The following is a 6,591-nucleotide window of genomic DNA, read 5'->3' as shown; positions in this document are numbered from 1 at the left end:
CTTATGGAAAAGAATTAAAGGATATTTTGTTACAAAATACTGCCAGGAAGGTAGGGGATCTCCACAGCCCCATGTGGGTCTGATGCGCTATGGATCAGAAGGGTGATTTTTAGCTCATGAAACAATAAAGTCAGTGTTTTAAAAATGAAGATTTCCCCCCATCTGTCTTTAAAAAACAGATGTTCCTAATCAGGAATGTCCATATCAGCGTTAAAACAACAAATGACTTCCTTCAAGCCGCAGTGCTATGAAACTCCTCCACACACCCAGTTCCCAATAACTGCCCTTGGAGACCTGGGAAATTAGTATCCACAGAACAATAGGAATAGATGGCTCTGATTACCCAGAATGCTCCACATAAGACCTCCAAGGTCTACACAGGGGCCTCCGGGAACTGCCACCTCTTTCGCCCTCTCCTCTGAGACTGGTCTTTGCCTTCCTATGGGTGCTGGATGTATCTCGGACTAAACCTCTCCTTAAAAAAAATATGTTTTCATCCCATGTATTAATTGCCTCCTGTGACACAGTCATAGCACCAGATCTGCTATAGACCTGATGAGCACTTTTGAGAAAAGGTGTCCTTTACACTTTACCTTCTAATGGAAAATAGAAATCGTCCTAGTAGACTGATTCTGTTTGAATCAGACCCTTTAGCACCATCTACAGGAAAATTTTCCATGATATCTGCATGGCACCCATATAGATATAAAATCAGAGGCCCAGAAACCAAGCAATTTGTATTCAACCTCCAGCTCTCCTCTTCCAGCCGTGTGAACTTTGGGCACTTTGCCTAAGTTTTCTGAGCACCAGGTTTTCCCCATTGGTAAAGTGATGACAGTTATATAACGAAGGGATGAAATGAGATCATGTATGTAAAAGCATTATGTTCATCAAACAGGATGTGTTGTGCACAAAGGACAGGAAGACACTATAACACTGCTTGCTCATGGTGTCAATTTAAAATAGGATTTATTGAGGAAAACTATTTGCAGAGAAGTAGCAGTATTCTGTAGGCTCTGAGGTCTCATTCTTCAGAAAGGTCCTCCAGCATAAGATGACAGACAGGCACAACAGAGAAAGACCCCAGGAGAGGGGCCCTGGCCCTATACTGCTGTACATACATAAGTAGAAAGAAGTGCAGGCACATCCCGGTACCTCTGCTGTCTGGCATTCCTAACAGGAAACAGCCCAGTGAGAAAAGGAGGCTCCAGAGCGCCCCCTCTGGCGTCAGCCTGTCATCCCTTCAAGCTCAGAGCTCCCAGGAAATGGGCTCCCATAGCCCTGCGGATTTTCTGTTGCACAAGATGATTTGTGTGACCTGCCTGCCTATGACAAGGACTGTATTCAGCTTCTCCAGTCTCCATGGCCAAGCTGCTTCGACTAGCAAGTCACCCCAGAAATCATTAAAGCAGTTTAATTGAAACTAATTTCAAGTCCCTTTGAGTCCTAGTTGCAAAGAGCCTTGGAGATAATGTAATGCGATCCTACACTGGTAGACACAGTGAAACTCAAAGTGGGTAATTTATTTGGTTATTGATAAAAAGTGGCAGAGTCAGGAATTGAACCTCCATCTTCCAAATTCCATTTCCTCCTAAATTGCAATGAAGTGCAATTTGACCTTATTTAGCACACAAATCACAGGGATCTTGTTAAAAGGGCTTTATAGCTTTGATCTACAGGGTCTGAGGAAAAAAAGAAAATCTCTTCCAGAGCAAACCAAGAAAACAAGTAAACCTAAAGATATTGATTACTTTTATTAAAAACCTCTGGCTTCCACAAATAAGAAAGAAAAGCTAGATAACTTAAGAAATAATGATATGAAAAATATTGTTTATTAAGACTTATGGGATATAGTCAAATATATATCTTAAGGAAAATTTGGAATTTTAAAATCCTTCATTCAAAACAGTGAAGGAAAAAAATATTCACCTTAAATAGATAGAAAAATAATATTTTTTTAAATAGAAGGAAAGAATTAAAAATTTTAAAAATATTCAGTTGGTCCTCTATATTCATGAGTTCCACATCTGGAGATTCAACCACAGATTGAAAAGAATTTTTTTTCTTTTTTTTTCTTTCTTTTTTTTGGGGGAGGGGGGGTACTGAGGATTGAACACAGGGGTGCTTAATCCCTGAGCCACATCCCTAGCTCTTTTTATTTTTTATTTTAAGACAGGTTCTCACTAAGTTACTTAGGGTGTTGCTAAATTGCTGAGGCTGGCTTTGAACCTGTGATCTTCCTGCCTCAGCCTCTGAGCAGCTGGGAGTACAGGTGTGCACCACAGGGCCCAGCCCCTTGAAAAGATTTAATAGAAAAGAAACGTACTTGAGCCAGGCAGAGTGGCACATGCCTATAATCCCAGAGACTCAGAAGGCTGAGGCAGGAGGATCACAAACTCAAATCCAGCCCCAGCTACCTAGTGAGGCCTTTGGCAACTCAGAGACACCATTTCTTTAATAAAATACCAAAAAAGGGCTGGAGATGTGACTTGGTGGTTAAATGCCCTGGGCTCAATCTCTGGTACCAAGAAAAAGAAAGAAAAGAAAAAGAAAAGAAAGAAATGTATTTTTATTGAACATGTACAGATTCTCTCTTGCTTATTCTCTCTCTCTCTCTCTCTCTCTCTCTCTCTCTCTCTCTCTCTCTCTCTCTTTTGGTCATTATTCCCTAAATAATACAATAGAAAACCAATTTATATGGCATTAACATTGCATTAGGTATTACAATAACTTAGAGATGACTTAAAGTACACAAGAGAATGTGCATAGGTTATATGCAAATAATAGACCATTTTATATAAGGGTCTCAAGCATCTGCAGATTTTAGTATCCTAGGGTTGGGGTACAATACTGGAACCCCATCCTCCTGGGGATACTGAGACAACTGTATAATGAATTTGAAAACAGGAGCAGAGTCATTAGCTGTCTTTGTCCTGGATGATCTTTTCAAGGGGGTTTGTGTATCAAACTGTTATGGAAGACAAAGAATGTGCTCCTATCCAGAGCTAAGGTCTAGCCTCCTGATTGTCCATTATGAAAGAGTCAGGTTCCCTAAGCTCAGAACTCAGATTCCCCACCTTTGCCCAAATATATAGGCGCCATGTGCCTTTATGGTGACTTGTGGAAACTGGAGTTTAAGATCTAGTATAAATGCTGATACTATAGTTAACTCTGACCTGGAGTCTCATGAGTTCTGCCTGCAGATTAACTTATTTGCTTGCAAGTAGAAAAAAAAAAATCACATGCTGTTTGCAGTTTTTCATATCAATAAAGAAATCCAAGAGCTAGTTTGTTGAAAAACCAAAACGGAAAAGAGCAATAACAATAAATAATCCAGTAGCTAGCCTAATCAAGAAAAAGAAAAAAATATAAATAAAGCTAGTAAAGAATGGCTTAGTGCCTACACATATATAGGAAACTGTATTCTTATAAAAAGACTCATTTGTGCAAATATATGCTAATGTTTTGAAAAAACTGAGTGAAATGAACAATTTTCGAGGAAAACATAAAATGTCAAAAAGAAGAAGAAATCCTGAACATGTCCATTTCATGCAAGAAAGCAAAAACCAAAGCCCAGGGTGAGGTCTGCTCAGTAATTAAGCACATTCTTCCTGGCTCCCATCAAAGACGGACACCAGCCTCGTCAGCCACCAGGGTCAGTGTTGGCTCTGCTGGATTGAAATTGGTGGTCAAGTCCGGCAGCATAATTCCAAGCACTGTACGGTGATCAAATTACCAAATTAATAGCATTTTTCCCCTGGAGATAAAAAAAAAGAGAGAGAGATAGATGAAAAAAAATATTTTGCTATATGGTGCATTATACATATTTCTTATGAGTCCTACTCTTTAAGTTTTATGGTCTTTTTTCAATAAAACAACACCTTTGACCTGGAAGTACTTGGCTAAGAAGTAGATATTTTTTATTGACAATGACAGGAAAGGCCCCAAGAGTTTTTTGGTGCAGGTCTGTGCACTTCTGTTGTTCAATCTGTCATAGATGATGACCCCTCCTTGTCCACCCCATCCATCAAAATACAGCAGTGGTTCCCAAAGTGTGACCTCAGAACTAGCAGCATCAGCATTATCCGAGAAATAGTTAGAAATGCAAACTTTCACCCTTGTGGAATGAGAGCTTGCTTCCCCCCACAAGATTGATATGCTGAAATCCTATTCCCAAAATGATTTATTAGGAGCTGGGATCTTCAGGAGGAAGCGAGATCCTGAAGGTAAAACCTTCACAGGTGAAATTAGTGTGTATCTAGAACAGACCCCAGAGAGCTGCGTCCCCTTTCACTTTGTGAGGACACAGGAAGAAGACTGCAGTTTGTAAAGGAGAAGCAGACCCTCGCCAGACACTGGATCTGTCAGCACCTGGATCTTGGAATCCCAGCCTCCAGAACTGCAGGAAGGACCTGTTTGCTGTTTAAGCCGTCCAAACTGTGGTACTTTGGTATAGCAGCCCAAACTGACTCAGACACGCTGGGGTTGGAGCCCAGGAATCTGTGATTTTGAAAAACCCAGATGATTGTGGTGTGTGCTCAAGGTGCCTAAGAGACTTCATTCCTGTGATCACATTTAGCACCCATCAGAGCTCACTTCCTGTTGTGGGTTGCATCAACACTACTCAGAAGGAAAAAAATTCCATTCCTTGCAGCCCCCCTCCCGCTATAAATAGCGAACACGTGCTCCCAGGCAGCTGGAGCTGCAGCCCATCCCGCTCCATCACACAGCCCGGCAGAACACCAAGAGCTGAGAGAACAAGGATATTCCTGTGTGCCCAGAGGGAGATCTGACCGGCTTTAGACCTTGCTCCGGCAAATTATAAAGTAGCTTTGCAGTAAAAGATTAGGAAAGCAAGGGTTGCCCTCTTGCTTCTTTCTTTCTTTCTTTCTTTCTTTCTTTCTTTCTTTCTTTCTTTAAGAGCAAAGTTAAGATGGAACTCATTCATAGCTGTAGCTCCCCCTCCCATTCTAACTAGATTTGAGATTTAAAGAGGCAATAGGCCAGAGCCAGGGAACAAACTGGAAGGGCCAGAAACCCGAATCCTTTCCCTTTCTCTGTTACACGATTGATTTCCCCACGTGACCTTGGGAACAGTACCAAAGCTTTCCCGTTTTTAGCATTCCTGTGTGTGCATTAGGAGTGATCACAACCCTCCTCCTGTGGGCAGAGACTGTGGGTGGAGTCATGGTGTGGTCTAGAAGACAGATTGTAAAGAAAGCCACAGACAGAGCTGCCCCTAAGGACCTTGGTCTGGGCTCTACCCACCTGCTCCCCAACTCAGAAAGACTGGAGTCGGGCTGGGATTTTAAAGACCCCCAGCTCATACATACGTGTGCCACAGCTGCTGACCTGCACCTCTCATCCAGGCAAACGGGGCCATGTCAGGGCTGGGCTTGTCACTTTGGAGGTGCCGAGGGAGGTGAAAGGTACTGTTTCATGGTTCTCTTTTAGCCCTGAGACCCCCGATCAAGGTTTTTGAACCCAAAATAGGAGTCTATAGCCTAATAAGTGAAGGGTGCATAAGGGCAAGCCAGGAAAGATTAAAAAAAAAAAAAAAAAAAGGTAGGGACACAGATTGCAATCCTGTCTCCTCCTGGGCAGTGTCACTCCCAGCACTAGCCCTTCCAAGGGGTCTTCTGGTCATTCCCCAACTCCTGGCTTCGGAGCTCCTTAAGGATCATCTATTTTCTTCCCTATTCTTCCTTGCATCTGAGTGCTCATTTGTTGGATGAAAAACAAAAGAGTGAATGGATGAATTCTCCCCCTTTGAGGGGGAGCTTGAGGCAATTTTTGCCAGCTTTCCGGGGCCTGTTGCCCTGTGTGGATTGCCACATGCCCCGAGGCCCTGGCTGCTGGGACTGGAGGGTTTCATCCCATCAGGAGCCCATCCTGCTCCTACAACCTTCCTTTACATAGCACCCCAAGGCTCCAGGAAAGAAAGGACCTAGGTCTCTGCTTAATCTAGAAAATTCATCGTCAATAGATTAAGTTGTTGAGTGACAATTGCTCTTTCAAAGAAGCTAGAGACCTTTAGAAGCAAATAGTGGATGAGGGACAGGAGGAACATCCTGGCATTGTCTCAGGGGATGAAAAGCTACTCACAGGCCATGCGGCAATCAGCCCTCCTCTCTGCCTCTGGACAAACTCCGCTGCAGTCCTAAAGAACCAACAGGAAGCTCTTCAAAGCCGACCCGGGCAGTGGCTCCCACAGACCTTCTGAGGCCTACCCAGGGTTCCCAACTGTCCCTTCCAAGGGGAGGGAAGATGTGCCCTACAGGGTCTCTTCATACGTCTCTCAAGGAACCCAGTCAAGGCTTTTACAGCTGCTCTTGGTCTATTGCTCACTTGTTCCAATCAATTTATGAGAGAGGCCTTGGGTTTTGCCCGTCTTAGAAATGACAGAGCTGGCATTCAGAGAACCCTGGCCCGAGCAGACCAGCCATAATCAGGAAACAAACTCAAAGCTTAACATTGTATTGAAACATTACAAGTCCCTCATAAATATGTGCAATTTCATGTGATATTAAAGTGTGTGTGTGTGTGTGTGTGTATGTATGTGTGTGTGTGTGTGTGTGTGTGTGTGCTTAA

This window comes from Urocitellus parryii, chromosome 10 (genome assembly GCF_045843805.1).
Source record: "Urocitellus parryii isolate mUroPar1 chromosome 10, mUroPar1.hap1, whole genome shotgun sequence".
NCBI lineage: Eukaryota > Metazoa > Chordata > Mammalia > Rodentia > Sciuridae > Urocitellus > Urocitellus parryii.
The sequence above is the reverse complement of the archived record's forward strand: the minus strand, read 5'-3'. Positions refer to the sequence as shown.